A 22377-nucleotide genomic window follows, 5' to 3' on the forward strand; every position below is an offset into this window, starting at 1 on the left:
AATGGTTCCGTTTATTTTTTTATAATGTTCTGGTGTTATTTTTCATCCTTCTAAGTTCTCCAGACAGCCTGTGTTTCCAACAGAAGCAGAGGAGGGTGTGGGAGAAAGAAACCGTTTTCTGGGTCTGGATTTCATTTGAGTCTCTCTGTTGCTCGCGCTCTCTCTCTTTTATTTTTTTTTATTTTCCAATCTGCCGCACCGAGTGAGGCAGATGAATGCTGAGACTGTTAGCTCAGGACTCGGAGTCAGGGAGAGAAAATATCCTGGCTCTTGACTTAAGGATGCCTTTAGAGCCTGGAGGTCGGCTGCTTAGTTCATATGGCTGTGTTGTGGTTTAGCTCTCTCAGCATGCCAAAGCTTGTGTTAAAGACAATATCTTCCTCTCCAGTAATGCTTGTATTGCTGCACAGAGACTCAGTCATAGGTCAGGAGTCTCCTGCTCCTAGGACAGCACCTCCTGGCTGCATGTGTTCCCACATTGAGCTGGGGGTTGGTTGTATAACCCTGGAAAAGGGGGTTGATTTCATGCAGTTGGCACGTCTTTGGCTTCAAATTGCTGGTGAAGTGTGCGTATTGGGGTGGGGGTGGGGATAGAAGGGCAACTAAACCGGATACATCCAACTCCTGTCCTTCCCTGCAAACCCCAACTAATGGCGCATGTCCACGAGATTAATCCCCAAACTGCTGCCAATTGGTCAGAAGGCATCAGGTAACCAGGGCTCAGCAAGCAGCTTTGCAGCATTGCAGGACTTCATGCTGAGCAGTGGCTGAGGCCTTGACAACTATTCATTATTAAAAGCCGGGGTGGGGATGGGGGAATGTTTGCCCTAGAACTTGAGCCCAGAGACTGAGAATAGGGCTGAGTCCATACAGAGCTCTGAGGGTCCCATAGAGAAGACAGGAGGCCCCTCCAGCAAAGGAATCCCAATGCATTTGGAAAGGCCAGGGGTGCAGGGGCTGCTACTTTGAATGGGCTGGGACTCTGCAGCCATTAACTCAGTCTGTGGTTCCCTGGTGAGGGCCAGGGGGTGTGCTGGGGTGGAGAGCAGATTGCTTCTTACCTGCTCTGGAGGCTGCATATTCTGGCCGCTCTGAGTTGGCCTGGGTAAAGCAGCAACCGGGCTGAGGCAAGCAGCACCGCCCTACTGGGCATCAGGGTTGGAAAGACAACCACAAGGACAAGGAGAAGCAGTCGCACAAGGGAGGGGTGGGGGTGCGAGTGGGCTGAGAGTGGGGGACTTTGGGGCTCTGCAGTTGAAAACCTTGAGGCATCTGTAACTCCTCCGCTGTCTGTCTGGGCACTAGTCTGTGCCACAAAGTACCATTGGGGAGGCTTAACAGTGCTCGACAGAGGGAGCACAACCCTGACGGAGCACAGACCAGCTGTGATTGCCTAAGGGCCTGATCCTGGTAGGTGCTGGGCACCCGCACAGGGCTGGCCAGAGAGGGGGGGCAAGTGGGGCAATTTTCCCCAGGCCCCGTGAGCCGCTCTGGGTTTTCGGAAGCACTTCGGCGGTGGGCCCTTCACTCACTCTGGGTCTTCGGCAGCGGGTCCTCCAGTGCAGCGGAAGACTCGGAGCGACTGAAGGACCCACCACTGAAATGCTGCCGAAGCCTTGGAGCGCCGCCCGGTGAGTACCAGCACTGCAAGCGGCAGGGGGAAAAAAGCCTCAATCGGCGGCACTTAGGCTGCTCTACCGCTGCCGCTTCGTTCTTCGGCGGCAATTCGGTGGTGGGTCCTTCCCTCCGAGAGGGATCCGCCAAAGACCCGGCCCTTCCCCAGGCCCCCTGAATCCTCTGGGCGGCCCTGCACCCGCAACTCCTGCCCTTGCTGTCAATGGGAATTGAGAGCGCTCACAGCTTGAGACTGGCCTGTGGGAGCGTTCTGCCCCTCCCAGCCCTTTTCCAATAAGGGCAGCTCGGATGACGTGTGTGCTCCTTCTCTCTTGCCCTCTCTTCCCCACATTCCCTCCTTTGCTGTGAGCCACTTCAAAGCATTCCTGGGAGCTGCCCTTGACCCAAGGGATGGAGTGTGTATGTGTCAGTAATACCAGTGCTCCGACGTGGTTAATCCTCTATCGCTGCAGCACGGGCCTCGGCCAGGCAGAGGATAAACAACAGAGGGAACGGGACAAGTTCTGCCAGTCGGACCCGGCACTGAACCGATCTTTTAAATCTGCTGCTGCTTTTCTATTGCACTGATATTTTCCCAGGACAAGGGGGCCTGACAAACAGGAGTGCTGGCAAGAAACAGGGCTTTAATTTCTGGCCCCAGTCACGTGATTTGAGGCTCTCTTTAGTCAAGAGAAGTGCCAGATCTCTGCTCCCCGGATCCCCTGCTCATTTTGGGAACTGCTCAATACAAGACACTCCATGCAACCTAAATGCAATAGCTAACTGTAGCAAAGAGCCCACCTAACTCTGGGTGGGATACCTCCCATCCACGCTGATCCTTGGTACCCCATGTGCAAGGGAGCCACGGGCAGGAAAGACCCTGGTACAGTAGTCCACAGATGCAGCAGCTCTAGTTAACCTCCGGTAGCCTGGGCCCTTCCTAAGGGTCACTAGCAAAGTATGCAAACGGTCGTGTCTGCTGATGACTTAGCTTGGGTGTGCCAGCGACCCCTGCTGGAATCCGATGGGTCTATGCAGATTTCAGTTCCCTTGATTTAGTTGTGTCATGCAGTTGTTGGCAGGGAAGCCGGGCAACAGAGCCCCCCAGTTAAATCCTCATCCTGACTGTGGATATCAAATAGTTGTGGTATGTGATATGCGCTAAACAAGGGTAGTAGTTGTATGTCTCTTAACTCAGGGGCACAGAGGCTGGTTTACACACACAGCTCAGACTTGGGACCGTTTCACTGGGGATACGATACCCAATACTCTGCTCTTGCTTCTCATGCTCGCTCTGTTCTGGAGGCCTAAGCTGTCAGCAGTCTCTGCTGGGGAGGAAAGAGTGCACTGCAGAGTCGCCAGGCAATGAAGCTCTGTCCAAGATTGGAGAAAGAAAGGGACATGACTAGAGGCAGTTCTTGAATGATTCATCCTTTCGAAAGCCCTGTCTCAGCAGCGTGGGAGAAGGAAATGCAGGAGGGTTATGGGTATATGTAGAGCCTGAGGAAAGAGTTAAAATCCAATGACATAGATTTGTTAATAGTAAACAATATTTAAAAGCTGCGATTCAGGGAGGAATTTCAAATGTGCTGGGTAAGCACTTCTGAGACACAGTAAAGTAAGGGTTAAAGGGAACATAGGAAAATCTTGTTAAGTGAGGTTCTGGGCAGTTCAGATTATGTTGTCAGTTTTCCAGGTTTATTCTCCAGCACTGACTCCTGGGCAAATCGGCTCAGTTTGCCTGCCAGCAGACTGAGCTGTGCCTGGTACCTGGCAATCCGGCTGCGATCTGTGGATCCGATTCTTACTCGGGGTCTGACTCTGATCTCACGTACACCAGAGTCACTCCATCGGCGTTACCCCTGCTGCACACCAGCAGGGCTGATGGAGGGGGGCAGTTGTACTGAGTCCCTATGCCCAGGGGGCCCCCCAAAACATTTGTAACATCTGGGTAAATAAAAGGAAATGGAGGGAGTGCAGCCCCAGCTAACATTATTTTACTGGGGCCCTACATGTCTCTCAATGGGCCTGCATACCAGTGAACAGGAGAGGAGAATTGGGCCCTTCAGTTTCGTCTGAGTCATGGCCTCGTAGTCTGCCTGGTTGTGCTTCAGCCATCGTGACAGGAGTTGGCAGTTCAGCGGTTGGTGTCCCAGGCAGAGGAGAAAGCATCCTGCTCTCTCACAGCTCTGCTGGCTCTGCAGTGTTGGCAGCAGGAAAGAAAAAACCCTGGTTTTGGTGAATCAACGAAACATGACTCAGATGGAGAACAGATCTCCGGGGTGCTAGGCGGCCACGTTTCCTAGGCATTCTTCTGGCCAGAAACATGCTTTTCATTAATATTCTACCACTGGAGCTTCACAATGCGGAAATAAAAACTCCCTGTCTGAATTCCCCGTGTGAGGGGCCTCAGCATGACTGAGAATCAAGCCTCTTCTCTTCCGTAAGAGTGCTGCGCTCCTGCAGCTACTGTAAATGAGCATTCCTGAATCCTACGGGCGCTCCCCACACTGGGAGAGCACAGGCCTTGCCACGTCATGGCAGATCAACAGCTTCCTTCTCTGACAGTGGCCAATGCCTGATGCTTCAGATGAAGGTGCCAGTCCCTGTAATACACCTAGTTCTGCGACTGGTGATCCTTGAAGCGCGAGGCTATGATAGTCCTTGTCAATTGTATTGTAGCTTGTTTAAGTACAGAGACATATTCAGCTCACAGTCCTTTAAAAAGTTCTAGTCTCTCTAGGTTCTTACATTGCACCTTTCACCATAATATCTGAGCACCCTCAGCAGTGCAGTAAGCAACATGTCTAATGTTTGTTCTCTCATCCGCTCCTCGGGGGAGAAGTGTGCGCAGGGAAGTGTCTGGTTTTGGATTTGTTTTATATACTATATCAGGGGTTGGCAACCTTTCAGAAATGGTGCGCCGAGTCTTCATGTATTCACTCTAATTTAAGGTTTCGCGTGCCAGTAATACATTTTAACGTTTTTAGAAGGTCTCTTCTGTAAGTCTATAATATATAACTACTTTACATACAACAATAGTTTAAATAAGGTTTTTAAAATGTTTAAGAAGCTTCATTTAAAATTAAATTAAAATGCAGAGCCCCCGGACCAGTGGCCAGGACCCAGGCAGTGTGAGTGCCACTGAAAATCAGCTCATGGGCCGCCTTCGGCACACGTGCCATAGGTTGCCTACCCCTGGAGTAGAGGAAGAGGAGAGAGGCATATGAATTAATAAATAAGGGGCTAGAGAACACCAGATGGGTGTAGCTTTGCAGCCCTTTTGCCGAACACAAGAATAAAGATATCTGATGATAAAAAAGCAGCTCTGTGTGTTTTAATGCACCACAATGTTAACTTGTGAAACTCAATGCCAGGTGATTTTACTGAGGCAGACAGTTTAATAGGCTAAATAGTCATGTTATTATTAATAACCATTTCTATTACAATAGTCTGTTTTACTGATGCCCAAAGGCATTAATCAGGATTGAGGCCGTAGGGTGCTTTACCTGTATAAACACAGAGAGACTGTCCCTGCCCGGGACAGCATAAAGCAGGATGGGAGACAGGCCCAAGATTGTGGAATGAACTCCTACAAGAATTCAGGACCATCACAAAGCTCACTGCCTTCCGCTCCAAGTGCAAGGCGCATTTCCTTGACTTGCCTTCTCTAACATAAACATAGAGCAGGGGTAGACAACCTATGGCACAGGTGCCAAAGTCGGCACACGAGCTGATTTTAAGTGGCACTCACACTGCTCGGGTCCTGGGGGCTCTGCATTTTAATTTAATTTTAAATGAAGCTTCTTAAACATTCTGAAACCTTATTTACTTTACATACAAGTATAGTTTAGTTATATATTATAGACTTATAGAAAGAGACCTTCTAAAAACGTTAAAATGTTTTACTGGCACACGAAACCTTAAATTAGAATGAATAAATGAAGACTTGGCACAGCACTTCTGAAAGGTTGCCGACCCCTGGTCTATAAGGTGCCACAGGACTCTTTGCTGCTTTTACTTTGTTCCTTGACATGGGTCTCACTAGACTGACCACTGCCACCATGTTTCATGTACCTCATGCTGGGTAATAACAGAGAAGATAACATTGCTTGTAAAACTGAACTGTCTCTTTACTATGAGATGCTGCAACTGCGGCTAGAATTCTAGCCCTGTGAACACAGGCTGACTTCCTGGTGCCTCCTGAAACCTGTTCTCCTTCCTCCAAGTTCCATGCAGGTTGCTACAATGGTGTGATGTCCTTCCTAGAAATGGTGCTTTCTAATGGCTTTGCTGCCAGGAGTGAAGTCTGAGAGCAGCTGCTTAGGGGACCCTCCTGGGGACCCAAAAAGAAAAAAAAATGTGACCATCAGGTAGGAGTGCAGAGAGAAAACTAGTTCCTTCAGAAGCCGAAAGATTGGTTCCCTGGTTAGCAAGAGCCTGATTTTACCTCAGTTCCAACACTGAGGTTCAGCAGGAGTTCAGCAGGTTCAGCAGGAAAATCAGAAGTCCTGATTTCCACCCTTAATCATATGCAAGGGATTCTCTTCATTTCTTTTTAAAGGGATGCTGCCAGGTTAAAAATCCATCATTAAAAAAAGAAAACTTCATCTATGATACAAGTAACATTAGATTATTAAAATGGAAAGAATTTGAGCAATCTAGTTCATTTTCCTCTATGCCGCTTTGTATTTCTCCTCCCCCCTGCCTATGCAATGAACATGCTGCGGACAGAATAGCCTGCTTCACTTTCACTGCTTAGAAGCAAGGTGTGCAAGAGAATCCATCTTAATTGGTTAGACAGTTGTACTGCACTGATCACTGAATGAATCACTGCAAGGGGACTGTGTGCATGGCTGTCTCTCTCTTTCCATGGGGTTTGTTTGTTAATTTCATGGAAATGGTTCTTAGTCTTTAGGATTTTTTTTTTCAATTTTATGCCTGATTTTTCCCTTGTAGGGGCCAGATTTTCAAGTGCTCGGCACCTGCAATTGGGGGCCTATTTTCAAACTAGTTCAGCTCTGATTTTGGGCCCCAAATTAGGGGCGTTTTCAAACAAATAACCCTTAGCACCCAACATGACAATCTAGCCACTTATTTTGGTGCCCAAATGGGAGCTGAGTTCTCTTAACGTTCTGGCCCCGGCTGGGGTGCTGAACACTTGGAAATCAGCCCATTGGCTACTCTGCAGACTAGCAGCAAATTAGAGCGTTCGAACTCCAGCTCCAAACCTGTACTTTGGAGAGAGACAGGGACAATATGGGATTCCCGCCTCCTGTTCAATGACGATAGCTTTTTACTAGACCGGTTTTTATCTCATCCCAAGAGCTGGAGTTTGAAAGTATGAGACGGTCCATATGGGTTCCAGCCCCAAGAGTTCAGGATTTTTTATCTAGTGTTTTTCATGGGCGCCAGCCTATACCTGCAGGTGGCTTGTTTTATATGAACTGACCTTTGGACTATGCTCCTTCAGAGTCAAAAATGTGACGAGAAACTAAACCCCCAATAGAAAGTATCCGATACAAATATCAGATCTTCAGATACATGCAGCTGGGCTCTCTATAACTGTCCCCTTCTGAGCACCACAGGTCTTCACTGGGTGAAGTTTTAGGTTAAGAATATAAGAATGACCATATTGTGTCAGGCTAATGGTCCGTCTAGCCCAGTATCCTGGCTTCCAACAGTAGCCAGTGCCAGACACGTTGCAGTGGTCCCAGCCGCAGCCCAGCGCAGCCAAGCAGGCGCGCGCGGCAGGCAGCTCGGGGCAGGGGGGCGGCGGCTCCGCTCCGCAGTCATGGTCATGCCTGGGGGAGGTCCAGCCGCCCAGGATGGAGAGGACCGACCGCAGGCATGGCGGCGAGTCCCCCCTCTTCCAGCGGCTCGAGCTCCCGCAAGCTGGGGGCGGCTGCGGGCGGGTCCGGGACGGAGCGCCCGGAGAGCCGAGGCCGGGCATGCCCGCGGATGCTCCCAGCGCGGCGCGACCGCGCACACGCGCACGACTGCCCCGCCCCGGGACCGGGAAGGGCGGGGGCCAGCCAGCCGCCTGCGGGGGCGTAATTTCTAGAGCCGCCCCTGAGTGGTCCCCAACCTTTTTCGTGTGGCGGGCACCAGACGAAGGACTGTGGCAGCGGTCGAGCATCCGCCGAAATGCCGGTGGCAAGCGGCATCATCCAGAGGCGTCGCTGCCAAAATGCCATCGAATTTCGGCGGCATTTTGGCGGATGCTCAACCGCCGGCCAGGATGCAGACGCATTTAGATGCCCCCGCGTACTGCGTTGGGGACCCCTGCGTTAGAGAGAATGAACAGAACAGATCAATTATCAAGTGATCCATCCCCCATCAGCCAGTCCCAGCTTCTGGCAGTCAGAGGCTTAGGGTCACCCATAGCATAGGCGCCAACTTCCCGTCTACCCCCACGTCCACCCACATTAGCTATCCGCAGTCATTTGGTACAGAGGCTGAATTAAGTGATAGGCTACATACCTTGGTTACTAGTTCTGCAGTTTCATATCTGAGTTCTTCCAGATCTCTTGGGTGAAAACCATCTGGTCCCGGTGATTTATTACTGTTTAATTTATCACTTTATTCCAAAACCACCTCTATCGAAACCTCAGTCTGGGTCAGTTCCTCAGATTTGTCACCTAAAAAGAATGGCTCAGGTGTGGGAATCTCCCTCACATCCTCTGCAATGAAGACCATTGCAAAGAATTCATTTCACTTCTCCGCAACGTCCTTGTCTTCTTTAAGTGCTCCTTTAGCATCTCGATTGCCTAGTGGCCCCACTGATTGGTTGGCAGGCTTCCTGCTTTGGATGTACTTTAAAAAAAATTGTGGTTAGTTTTTGTGTCTTTTGCTAGCTGGTCTTCACATTCTTTTTTGACCTGCTTAATTATACTTTTACACGTGCCTGAGTTTATGCTCCTTTCTGCTTCCCTCAGTAGGATTTGACTTCCAGTTTTTAATGGATGTCTTTTTGTCTCTAACCACCTCTTTTATTCTGTTGTTTAGCCATGGTGATGGGTTGGGGGTTTTTTTGTTTTGTTTTTTGTTTTGTTTTGCTTTTTGTCCTCTTACTGTTTTTTTTATTTGGGGTACACATATAGTTTGAGCCTCTATTAAGGTGTTTTTAAAAAGTTTCTTGTAGCTTGCAGGCATTTCACTCTTGTGCATGTTCCTTTTAATTTCCATTGAACTAGCCACCTCATTTGTATGTAGTTCCCCTTTTTGAAGTTAAATGCTATTGTGATGGGGTTGGGGAGTTTTTTATACCCCCCCCACAAGCATATTAAATGTAATTACAGTATGGTCACTATTACCGAGCAATTCAGCTATATTCATCCCTTGGAGTAGATCCTGTGTGCCACTCAGATTGGAGGAAAGATAATTGCGAGTAAGGCTCTGTACTGAGATTCAGCAGATCTGGAGTCACTTCCTGGCTCTGCCACAGACTTCCTGTGTGATCTTGGGCAAGACACTTACTCTCTGTGCCTCAGTTCCATTTCTGTAAAATGGGGACAATGCTAGCCTTCACTCACCTTTTTGTCTGGCTATTCTGTTCATAGATTGTGAGCTCCTGATTCTTATTGTGTATGGACATACAGTGTCTAGTACATCTGTGTTGTGATTTCTAGGTGCAACTGTAATATAATTTACAAGAATATAGTATGATTTCATACTTCATGATTCTCCTCTCACAAGGGGGGTCAAGTAGAATCAAGTCTCCAGCTGTGAGTCTTCCCACCACCAACTCACATGTCCTTGAATCAGCACTTCAGTGCATTTTCAGTTTTCAGAGTCCCTTTCACAGTGATTGATCATGCTGCAAGACTGAGACTCAGACATTGCTGGGGATGAAGGGAAGAAGTATCTCATGGAAGTCAAAATGCTTCCAAGTTCCAGAGTCCAGCATACCAAGATGCTGAGTATTTAAGAAGCAAGTACGTAGCTGGGGAAGTATGTCTGAATCAACACGTCTTCTGTAATCTTAGCAATCCCAGAAGCACAGTGTCTGTGTGTCCTGTTGGCTTCGCCACTAGGTAGTCGCAGCTGTAGCTAATGCCATCGGTACACAGTATTACATTAAAGAGAGCAGCAACACCTCCTGCTATAAATCCTAGTATCAGGTTATGTACTCTACATAGAGGGACCTGCTTTCGACCATACCCTCTCTGGCTGGTATTAAGAGAGGAAGGATAGCTCAATAGTTAATGGGGTAGCCTAGTATCACGAGTCCCAGGTTCCATTCCTTGCTCTGCCATAGACTTCCTGTATGACCTTGGGCAAGTCACTTAGTCTCTCTGTGCCACAGTTCTCCCCCTGAACAATGGGGATAATAGTCTGTCTGTGCTTGGATGGAAGGCCACGAAGGAAACTCAGGAGCTACAGGCAATAGGATGGGTGAGTCAGTAGGCAGTGCCCTTCACATCACTTCCCCCAACGATGAGTTTCATGAGAGAGAGGCTCTGACCGCTTCTGGTTACCAAAGATCCTACGGCATTTGTTTGCGAGAGCAGCACAGCCTTACCAAATATCAATCTGGGTAACTAATTTCTCTTGCAGTTGGAATGGGATGTTGCACTCCTTCTTGCCTCCTGTCCTAAACCAAGGGGTATCATCATCATTATTTATTTATTTGTATTGCAGTAGTGCCTGTGAGTCTCCATCCTGCACTGGGGCCCCATTGTGCTACAAACACATAGTCCTTGATATTGTTTCTGTTGTTAAACACGTGCCATTTTCCATCCCTGGCGTGGCTGCCATTGAGTGGCTGGCCAAGAAATCCCTGTATATCAAGTTCAGCGAGCTCCCTGGGATCATTAAAGCCGAGAGATACTCTAAGAGTTGTGCAAACGTCTACTTCCCCTGGCCTGGGGAGATTATATGTAATTTGATAGGTAAGTACAATATCATTAGCTTTGACATTACCACGATAAAAGGGCCAACAAGTAGATTTTGTGGCTGGGCTGGTAAATGGCCACGACAGATTTGCAAAGCTTTGCTGTATAAATGTAAGATCCTTGCTAATTAACTGATTACATCATCACCAGGTATGACGGGCTAAATAAATAATTCTTGGAGAAAACTGCAGGTTATGTGGTATGTGGTAATTAGTTTGGGGCCTAACAAGCATAATTACTCACTCAGCTATATCCAGCTCCGTAGGGTTCACAGGAAAAGCCCCATCAGGGGCCAAACCCCACCACGGGGCAGGCTCAGGGGTCACAGTTCATAACTAAAAACTGGTCAGAGGTTTATGCTTTGGCATCGTGGAGAAAAGCTTTTACAGGGTCGTGTTCCTGGCTGTCTGGTAGAGCGGCCCCAAAAGTGGCCCAGTAGAACTACTAGGGTCTGTTATGACACGCTGCAGGCAACAGCAGCTCACTGAGGTTTGAAATGGTCTGCGCCAAGCATGCCATTCTCTTATCCAGGCCCATCCAAGCCAGATTCCAGAGGTGCCTCTTCTTTCTCCACATGTGCCATTCTTGGTGTAAAGGCAAGATTGGGTGTGAGTCACGTGGGACTCATAAAGCAGCCAGGGCCCAGTGAGTGCTGGAAGACGGTGTTGGGAGGAATAGGCACTGCTGTAGGGAGAAGCTTAGGCCCAAACATGCAAGAATGGCGTCTGATTTGGGCTCCCTCGCTGGAGACACCTTGGGTCTCATTTCTGAGGGCTTGAACACTGACAGATCCCACAGGCTTCTGAAGATCAACCCAAGGCGCCTCAGACGGGCACCCAAAACCTGAAACCGCTGTTCAAGTGATCCCCTGCTAGAGGGACCTCCAACACAATTCCCCTCTCACATGCTGTTTCCCCCTTTTCCCCTCAGATCCTCTGGGCCTTGTTTGCAGGCTCCTTGGGCCAGCAGCTGTGCCCATTACTGGCCACCCATCCTCCACTCTCCGATTCTGGTGAGCTGCGGGTGACTCTCTCTCACTTTTGGGAGAGAAAAGGTCAAGGACATGTGTAATTTATTAGTTTCAGATGATTTTCTTTCCAGGGCTTTTTTTCAGGGCTGCATGTTTCAAGTCCTGAGTCACAAATGTGGAATGGTGGTTTGGGGGCTGTATACAAACCCTCTTCTAACAGGGCCATGAGTCTAACCGAAGAGGATTGCCACGGGCCACATGGTCGGTAGGCGCTGTGCTTTGTACAGGATTTTTATTCTTTCTGGTGGGGAGGAGTGTCTGGCTCCCGCTGACATACATGCCACAAAATGATTCACGCTCCTGAGCAACATAGTTAAGCCAGTGTAAATGTAGCCTAAAAATTAATCTCTTTGTGCATGCAGCTGTGTGTTTGGGTGGCTCTGAAAAACAGAAATGAAAGGGTTAAGCTCCCATCAGCTCAGCCAGATGCTTTTCCTTAAGAGAATGCCTATGAAGCTAGCAGGCTCTCGAGTAAAGATCCAGACCCAGGTCTTAGCTTTGTGGCTAGGGCACATTTCTACTCTAGGCTCAATCTGAGAGACGTGGCAGACTAAGGTAGCATGTTCTGCTGGCTAATGACCTGAACTGAGACTCAAACCAGGGTTTTTATTCCTGCTACTGCCCTGCTGCCTGAGCAAGTCACATCATCCCTCTGTTTCTCCATCTACAAGGTGTTACCTCATGCTTCAGGGCTTAAGCCCATCTCTGTTAAGGTACATCTACACTGACGGCAGCCCGTGGAGTACAGACACTGCACACCAAGCTAGCATGGGTATAAATAGCAGGGTAGACGGTGAGGCTCTGCGTGGGTGAGTAGAAAAGAGTAGAGTGCCTGAACCCCCAGGCATGTACTCTACACAGTTCTCTACACACTCAAGCCAGGCCTCCCACAGCCACACTGCTGTTTGTAGCAGTGTAATGTCCCACTGCCGGCTCCAGCAAGGAGGAAAGGCTCTGGCAGCTCCCTGCTGATGGAGCCTTTCCCCGCTTCCTCCCCATTGCCAGAACCTTTCACTGTTGCATGCAGCAACACACCACAGTGCCTAGTGTGGACACAGGCTGCCTTTCACTGCGGCGTGTAGCTCCACATTCCCTGCATGCTGCCAGAAGTATAGACAAGGCCTTAGAGACTGGCGTGAGGCCTGCAAGGGGGGCAGATTATCCCACACTTGCCTCTTGTGAGGTTCTTATATGTTGCTCTGAAGCATTGGGTGCTGCCAGAGACTGAATAGCTTGGGTCTATCCAGTATGGGAATTCCTCTGTAAAGCGCTTTTGAGATCTACTAATTTAAGAAGGCCTATATAAATACAGAGCATTATTGTGGGGGCGGGGGGTTGTATTATCCATTGCCTAACCCAGGAGGGATCTTTCACTTGGAGGTTCGTCCATATGAACAGGCAAGAACAGATTTTGCAGTTAATGCTAATACTTTAATAAAACTCTAAATTCTTTAGGGCCGGGATTTTGTGTGATAGACGTGTGTAAAGAACCTAGCACAATGGGGCCGTAGGCACTACTGCAATCCAGAGCATATTAATCACAACCCTCACTCACCACATTCGTATTCCACTTGCTTGGCAAGCTGCCGAATCAAAAGGCAAGAAGAGGGACGCCATGGCAGGGGAGAGTCTGGCGGAAAATTGGGGAGAGAGACTGTTAGAGGACAGTAGGTTGTGGACATGCAATTGCAATACAAGGATGTTCTAGCATGTTGGACCTGCCTTTGGGTGGCCAAGATCTGGGACATAATTGTAATGTAATCTGTCCTAGCCACGCTTCCTTCCCATGTCTGTCTGTGGAATGAAGACTAAAGCAGAGAGTGAAATAGTTTTTCTTGAGGCTTGCAGGTCTGAGACTCCCAGGTGGCCATTCCCAGTGAACTGCTCCCTTTGCCAGCTGTCCCACAGACTGTGGAGAGGGTGTGTGTGTGTTGGTGCCGATGATTCCTGCACATCAGCTGTGTCTTGCTCTCTGTTTCTATAGGACAGGCAGAGGGGAGGGAAGTAGCTGCAGAGGGAGCTGTTGGAAGGCATTGCCCTGTGGCAGAACATTGGCATGTTCAGTCTGTGCAGCACCTGGACAAGACCATTCAGCTGCAGGGATCAGGGCAGTGGCTGCTTTGGGTTTCCTTTGAATCCAGCGTTACTGTTTAGGTTTTGTTGTACCTGTGGGATACCTTAAGGCTGCCCCAGTGTGGGCAGTTGCAAGGAAAGTTCAGTGAAGGGTGCTGACTGCGAAGGGCAGAGCTGAACTTCCCCAGGGTTTGAAAGTGTTTTGTATTGGGCCCATTTTGAACATTAATATTTATTATTAAATGCAGCAGAGGCCCCAGCTGGGTGCAAGGCCCCCTCGTGCTAGGTGCTGCACACACCTAGTGAGAGGCAGTCACTGCCCCTTGCAATCTAAACAGACAAGGGGTAGAAGGTAAACAGAGGCACGCACAGGCGAACTGATTTGCCCAAGCTTGCACAGCTGGGAGTAGTCAACCCAGGTCTCCTGACTCCCAGTCCAGTGCCCTGTTCACTGGCCCATACTACTTACAGGGGTGAGGGGAAGTGGTATCTTAACCCCTTCTGGTTTCTTGGGGGTAGGTCTCTGCACCCCTGAGTCCTTTAAAAATGTTCCAAAGGCGAATGAGGGAGGGGGGCAACCCTCCACATAAGCATGTTAGCTGTAGGCTGATTGATGGCTGTGCTGTCTTCATTCGCCCATGTGAAATGCCTGAGCCAGGTAGTCCAGAAAGCAGGTAAATCTTCAGGGCAGATGGTATTTAACTCCCTGAATGGACTTCAGCAAGACCACGGGTAGAAGCAGAAAAGGTGTTTCATTGTGAACTATGGCTATTAGCAGTTGTAACCTAGCAACCTCAGTCCTGGGCTTCCAAGGGGCAAAGGGGGAAGGTGCCATCTCCAGGGGCATCAGCCTTGGCCTCTTCTTTCAGCAGAAGTCATCCATTTCCAGTGACTCACTCTCCACGCCCAGTGGGTCACGAGGGCTGGGAAGGCTAGGGGTGGGGAGAGGGGGAGCGTGGAACTAGACGTTGAGCGAAGCAGGCATTCATCCGAAAGAGGCCTGAATGGACAGAGAGAGTAGCAAGAATGCTGTCTCCTAGTTAAGCTGACCAACTGGCCACGGAGACCATGATAGGAGGAATCCCGAAGATATAGGAAAATAACACAAAGAATTGACAGGCTGTTTCTCTACGCTGGTTTGGTGCCAGTAGATGGCAGTGTGAGCTTCGCAATAGGATCCCAGGCCCACTCTGAAATCGGAAGCCTTGGGGATGCTTTATGGGTTTGTGTCTTCACATAATTCATGGCAGAAGAAATAGCTGCTGCACTGTTCCAGTTTCAGGGGGCAGTGAACGTGAGGGGGTGGGGTGGGCAGTATGGGAAATAGACAATGAAGAAGGGGAAGGGAGAGGAAGAACAATAAAGGGAGGGTGCACAACAGGGCATTGGCTAAGAAAGGGGCCAGCGTCCCACCCCCTGCCCTGGAGCTCCGAATGTGCAGTGCTCTCAAATAGGTAACACGCCAAAGATCTTCCCACTGTCTTTGCAATGCGCCTACCGCCAGCTTATTGTGGGGGCTCAGTGTTCGCTCATGTGAGCCTCTGAGTCCCTTTAAAAGCTCCCTTAACCCCACAGCCCAGGCTTTGGTTGCACATCAGCAGAGAAGAGGACAGAGGATTAGAGTTCTGTAGATATGTAGAAGCGGCAAAGAATTAGTGAGGATTACAAGAGGGGATTTGAGCTAGAGGGAGAGAGAGCAAGACTAGTAATTGCCCATCTGTACATTTCTCTGGCTGGCACTACAAACAGCCAGGAGACCGTGACACATTTCTGTTTTCAGTCTCCTTAGTTTCCCATATGGACCCATCTTGCCTACAGTTACCCCTGCTCTCAGGATGCCCCAAAATCCCAACATGGAGCTCTGGTGGAGAAAAAAAAAACCCCTAGAAGTTAAAAATGAAAAGTCCCAGTTAACTTGCCCCAGTCTCTGTCTTGATGCATATTTGCTAGTGCTTTGTCCAGCCTGCTTTTAAAAATCCCAAGGGCTGAGGGTTTCTATCCCAGCTGTGGAAATTGTCCCAATCCCGCTTTGAGCTCATAGTCAGGAAGGTGGTTTTTTTGCGATCCATTTTTTTCCTTTTCTTAACTTCATCCCATTTGTCCTGGTTCTGTTGCATGGGGCACCCTAAATAAATCCTGTCCATCTTTGGTATTCATGCCCTTCAAATACCTGTCAACTGCCATTGTGTTTTCCTGCCCTGACCCTTCCCACTCTCCATTGGAGCCATCTTCTAGGCAAACATAAGAACATAAGAATGGCCATACTGAATCAGACCAAAGGTCCATCTAGCCCTGCATCCTGTCTTGTGACAGTGGCCAATGCCAGGTGCTTCAGAGGGAATGAACAGAACAAGTAATCATCAAGTGACCCATCCCCTGTTACCCATTCCCAGCTTCTGGCAAACAGAGGCTAGGGACACCATCCTTGCCTATCCTGGCTCATAGCCATTGATGGACCTATCCTCCATGAACTTATCTAGTTCTTTTTTGATCCCTGTTATGGTCTTGGCCTTCTCAATATCCTCTGGCAAAGAGTTCCACAGGTTGACTGTGCGTTGTGTGAAGGAATACTTCCTTTTGTTTGTTTTAAACCTGCTGCCTATTAATGACCCCTAGTTCTTGTATTATGAGAAGGTGTATATAACACTTCCTTATTTACTTTCTCCACACAATCATGATTTTAAAGTCCTCCATCATATCCAAGCTGAAAAGTCCCACTCTCAATCTCTCCTCATATGGAAGCCGTTCCATACCCCTAATCATTTTTGTTGCCCTTTTCTGTACCTTTTCCAATTCCAATATATCTTTTTGAGATGGAACGACCAGATCTGCATGTAGTATTCAAGATGTGGGCGTACCATGGATTTATATAGAGCCAACATGATTTATGCAATGACATTTAGTATTCTCTCTAATATTAAAAAATGACCATGTTTGTTTTCTGGACTAACGTTCCAAGCTGACATTGCAATGCCACATCAGGCTATTATGGCCGCCCTTTCTCCACTGATCTTTGTTTTCGTGGCAGCCTGGTGCATGCACCTATTAGGAGGCAGAGAGCCCCGTAACAGCTGCAGGCGGGTGCTGTGTAGGGAAGTGAGCCTTGTAGCATTGTTAGAGATGCCTGCGCTCAGGTATTGGTCCTTTGGTTTCCACTCCCGCCCCAATTATAATATGGGGTGTTGTGTGTGTGCTGCTGGCATGTTGTGTGCATTCTGTTTCAGGAAATTAGTGAGGCACTGAGAAGCTCGATGTGAGAGCCGTCTTTTTCCTTTTATCATCTGCTAGCCATTGTGAAATTGGCCAGCAGCTCTCTGAGTGGACTAGCTGGGCCCCTCTCCTAGGCACTGGTCATTGGCCGGTTTTGTTTTGATATTGGCACTTTTTGGTTAATGTCTTTATTTTTTACTGGCAAGCCTTAGTTTAACCCCACACCGAAGGGAGTGTTCTAGTGACCACAGCAGAGCTCTGGATTCTCGTCCAAGCTCTGTCACCACTTTGCTCTGTGGCCATGTGCTAATCAGTTCACACGCGTGTCTTGATTTCCTCAGCTGTAAAATGAGCCTGATACTTACTGCCTCCCAGAGATAAGCACTTCAAGATCCTCTCCGAGTTGGCAGCAGGCGCGGCTGCCATTATACAGCTGGAAACCCCAATGGCTTCTGTTGCAAGCACCCCCATTTTCAGGGTAGGCAATGGGACTTTCTGGGTGGTGACAGCAGCAGCCAGTCCTGATGCAAGGAGCAGAGATGGAGAGCAGCTGTGGGGGTTTGGCTGCAGACATGAACAAATCTCCCTGACTCAGCCTTTGGCCCATTCTGGGGAGCCCAGGCAGATGGCCGGGTCTGAGATTCACTCCCCAGGACGCTGCCCACCTCTGCATCAGACACCGTTAGCATTTGAGACCCCAGCCAAGGTTCTCCCTGTGGAGAGTTCTCTCCGCTCCATAATCAGGAGTCTGCAGCCAGCCGCCGCCCCAAGGTATGTTCAAGGTAACACAAATCATGTGGCTGCATGTCTCTGTTCCTCCCGTTAGCTAGAACTGTCCAGCGCCCATTGTATCACCAGGGACGTGCAGGAGGAGACAGAAACCAGCTCATCCTTTTATGGCTCCTCCAGCCCACACAGTTTCTGGAGACAAGGAGACTTCAGGAGCCTTGGCTGGTGTCTCTTTCAGACCCTGCTTCCCTCCCCGTGCAGAGAGATCTCCAGTTAATGGCCTACTCTTTCCATCATGGTTTTTTCATTTGCTCCTGCTTAGCCGCTAAATCATTTAGCAGTCACTCAACTGCAGGGGCTCTCTCTTGCTTTTTCCTTGTCCCAAGGCTTCTCTGTGCTCTGTGTTTTGCAAGCCGGGCCTGAAATGCCACGGCTTGCAGGGAAGATTCAGGTTTAAATGTGCAGTAATTTATCCTGGTAGAGGAAAGGGGTGCAACCTTGTGAGTGGCTGAGCTGCCAAACACAGGGAGCACAAAATCTTTAGGACTAGATGTGTAAGGTATTTAGGCATTGCTCTGCTCAGCATTGCAACAAGACTTTGGCTCCCGAGGCTCAGATCCCCAAAGGTCTTGGGGCTCCTACCTTCCCATGTGACCTAGCAATATTTAAATCACAAGGGCCTTGCAACTGCTGAACAGGGTAGCATCTGAATGGCTTAGCGCTTAAAATATTTACCATTTTGATTTCCTGTAGTAATCTGAAGGGTTCAAATACAAGCTGGTCAAAACCATATTGTCCAAATTGTTGGGGGCGTTTAACTAAAAATAGCATTTTGACAAAACTGGAAATTCTGTTGTTTTTTTTAAAGGCTGTCGAAAAGCTAAAAACCCCACTTTGGGGGTGTTTTAGGTTTTTGGTTTTGTGAAGAAAAACCTGAAACTATTCATTGAAAATTTTTGATAAAAATGAATGTTTTTGTTGAAAATTTTCAGTGTGAAGAAAAATAATTTCCCATCCAGGTCTATTCAAAGGCATTTTATAGCACTTCACCTATATAGGAGTTGCTTCAGCCTCCCATCAAATGCAGCTACCTCTGAGGTGGAATACAACACGGGGGAGGGAGGAAATATATGTGTCATGGTAATTATTTGTATTGGAATGAGGCCAGTACATCAGACTTAACTCCTGCTCTCACTAAAAATGTCATGGATCTCTAACGCCCACAAGTGTTCAGTATCTCAGTGATGTGGGTGTACGTTCAGCTCCATAACAAGTCATCCTAGTTCAGTGCACAGAGGTCTTTCCCTCCGATGGTCACTTCTTTCCATGCCTGAGCCGGGGGGAGAGGGTACAGGAAGAAAGGAAAATAACAGAGTTGAATTTCCCACAGAAGATCCATGCCTGGAGTGAATTGTCGTCACAGCTGGAGACAGACCCCGTTAAACAGAGAGAAGGGGCAAACATCAGAAACCATTGCTCTTTGTACAATGGAGAGGCCCCAGCAGGGATCAGTGTCCCATTGTACTAGGAAGTGTCCCAAAAAGCTTACAGTCCTAGAAGACAAGACAGGCCACAGATGGGAGGGGTAATGGAGTTCATGTCCTCTCAAGGTCCCTTCCAGTCCTACCATTCTGTGAAATGGAAAAGTACTTGCCCACAGTCATACAACAGGTCACGAGGAATAGAACCTGGGTCTCCTGAGTTCCAACCCAGTGCTCCACTAGTGGGGCCAGGCTGCCTCCGTTTTAAAACTGCTGCTAGGGTCAACCAGTGGGATAGGCACAAAGCTTGGTAGCTTGGTGAAGCTGGGGCAAAGGGAGGTGTGGAGGGTGGATGGAGAGGTAGTTTATCATCATGAGATCCCGTCCTAGCAATCTGTGGATGAGATGGGCTTGGCCCTTATAAAATAATACAATTCTCTACAGCAGCACTAGCCCAAGGCACAGCTGTTTACAGTAGGGTCCATGCAGTGCCCAGGGTCAGCACCCTAATAATACATAGAGCCACACTTTTTTACCAAGGCGGGCTGTCTAACACTAACCCTTTGGAGGCTGGCCCCGCCAGCCATAGAGTCTGCAGTTACAACCAGCTAAAGGCAATAGAGGCTCATGCTTTTGGTACTGCAGGCCACAGGTTCTATGCCGAATGAGCACCATAGTAGGGAACGTTATACGGGGGGAGGGTGTTAAAGATGGCTGCATGGGAAAGTCCAGGGATCTGAGGAGATAGGGAGAGAAGGTGGCTTAGGGTGACCAGATATCCCAATTTTATAGGGACAGTCCCAATTTTGGGGTCTTTTTCTTATATAGGCTCCTATTACCCCCCACCCCCTGTCCTGATTTTTCACATTTGCTGTCTGATCACCCTAAGGTGCCTACACAGGCCAGAATTCCACTGCATTAGGTCCGTGGTTCCACATGCGGGAACGGGGAACCCTCCCCAATTCCTGTAACTGTGAGCTCCTGGATATAGCGTCTTGGGACACATCCCAGAGCTGATCACCAAGACAACCCACCTCCCCTTCCCTATCTGGGTCAGAAGGAAGTAAGTCCCGGCCCGCTCGTCCAGCTGGGGAGGAAATGGAATCTTGCCCTGTGCAAAGCGGGAGCTGACAGCCAGCAGCAAGGTTTGTAAGGGATGTGACCAAAGGGAATCTGCGAGGGTGGGAAAGGGGGATTCAGCACATGATGCGAGGAGCTGTGCGGCACAGGAGGCCAAATGGGAGGGAAGCACACACAGGGCCAGGATAGCTAAGTGGATCTTGCTGACCTGTGGGGAGAGGTGATCAAGGTGATCGTTTTTATCAAAGTTTTATCCACATTTCATGTTGCATGCAGGCAGCCCATGACCCTGGGCCTTTCAGAGCAGAGAGAGTGGGAGCCCAGTTTGACCTTTGCCCTCTCTTTGCTAATGTCCCCACCCCCGCATGGAATTTTCCTCTCTCCACCGCTCACCTCTGCTCACCTCCCCAGCAGGGGCCAGGGACTCATTTCACTCCCCCCTCCCGCTTCTGGAGCTTCCGAAGTCTCCTGAGCGTTGCAGGAAGCGGGGCTCCTGGAGCCCATGGCAGGCCCTGTCCTTGGCAAAGGAAGGTGTTTTCTGTCGCTGTTCATTAAAAGCCGAGTGAGCACAGCAGGAGCTTGGATCTTGCTATCAAATGCTAGCAGCGTACAAAGAGCAAGCACTGAGCACAGTTTGTAGCTTCCGGTTTCCCAGGCACAGGAGGGAGGGGATGGATTGTTTAACTAAGTGGCCAGAAACAGCCCATCAAATTACTCTTTTGCTTTAATAAGTGCCCGCCCAGACCGTGCTGCATTTTCCTAGCTCACCGCTCGCTACCAGGCTCTACTCCAAGCCTGTCTGTGCCCAGACAGTGGCAATTTTAGCCACATTCCATGAGGACAGGTGACTGCAAATCCAGTTGCTTCTCTGAGCCTGATCCTAACTACGTGGACAGCTTGGATGCACATCACTGCTCAGAATCTCCTGCAAACAGGTTTTCCCATGAGATAACCAATGTTTCAGGTTGACTTACAAGAGTTGCCCCATAGTGCAGGATTTTCCCATCCGATCCCACCCCTGATGGCCTGAACCCCCTGGTGCAGGGGTGTGTAAAACTGGGGAATAAAAAGTTACCAGTGAAGCTCCACAGATATTGTTTTAAATTAAATGGGAGCACTGCCCCTTTAATATTAAACACATAGAGCGTCATTGACTACTCCGGCCGAGGGTCTGCTCCATAATACTTTTGCAGCACTTAATATTTCCCGAGTGCTTTGCAAACATTGATTAGTCGCCTAACAACTCTGCAGAGTAGATAAGAGGTTGCTTTTATTTGTATCATTATCCCCATTGTATAGGTGGGGAAACTGAGGCATGGGGTCTGTGAGGTGCTGAGCAATCCAGCAAGTTGCTGATTGCTTCCTGCGAGATCCTGAGCTCCACTGGGAGCTGAAGGAACTCTGCACTGCTCAGGAGGTGCTCAGCATGTCACAGGAATGGCCTCAGAGAGGATGGATAAGGCCAATGTTTTCAAACTGGGTGTAGAAAGCTAGGCAGCAAATTCCATATAGAGGCCCCTCCTGGTCAGGGGCAGCTCCAGGCACCAGCACGCCAAGCACGTGCTTGGGGCAGCAAGCCACTGGGGGCGCTCTGCCGCGAGGGCGGCAGGCAGGCTGCCTTCGGTGGCTTGCCTGCGGAGGGTCCGCTGGTCCCGCGGCTTCCCTGAGGGAGGTCCGCCGAAGCCGCGGGACCAGCAGACCCTCCGCAGGCAAGCCGCCGAAGGCAGCCTGCCTGCCGTGCTTGGGGCAGCAAAATGCCTAGAGCCACCCCTGCTCCTGGTAAATACATAGTCTGACTTTCAGATGGACTGATCACCTGCCAGCGCCCATGACGCTAATGGGAGCTGAAAATTGGCCACTTATTTAGTTATCCTAATACATCCCTAAGTGCCTAACTTTAGGCACCGACCCAAGGCCCCAGAGAGAGTCAGTGCTAGCAGTGGGATTAGATGGCAGGTATTCTGGGCTCCAAGGGCTGGACTTAGTCCACTACTAGATCATGCTGCCTTAAAAGCTTTCCCCTAGAGAGTCTGTGAATTGTAGGAGGAGCCCTGAGCAGCCCATGAGCATGTTCTAGGCTCAGGCCCGAAAACAGCAAGGGGCCAAAACCATCACGCTGAGTCTCACTGCAGGTAAATCATCGGTCCTGAATTAACCATACTGATGCTTTTCTCCTTGGTGTGTTGCAGCTGCTGCAAACAAAAGGTAGTTTAGGGAAGGCTCCAACCTTTATTCTGTTCACAAAGCTTTTTCCGCTGAAGCC

The 22377-nt window shown here is 49.3% G+C and overlaps 1 protein-coding gene across 3 annotated transcripts in view; it reads left to right on the top strand.

Moving 5' to 3' along the window:
• The window catches only part of SEPTIN9 (septin 9), a 260037-nt gene that overhangs the window by 69147 nt on the left and 168513 nt on the right, over nucleotides 1-22377 (top strand). The gene's annotated exons all lie outside the window — the stretch shown is intronic.

The sequence above is a fragment of the Mauremys reevesii genome, linkage group 15 (assembly GCF_016161935.1).
Source record: "Mauremys reevesii isolate NIE-2019 linkage group 15, ASM1616193v1, whole genome shotgun sequence".
Lineage (NCBI taxonomy): Eukaryota > Metazoa > Chordata > Testudines > Geoemydidae > Mauremys > Mauremys reevesii.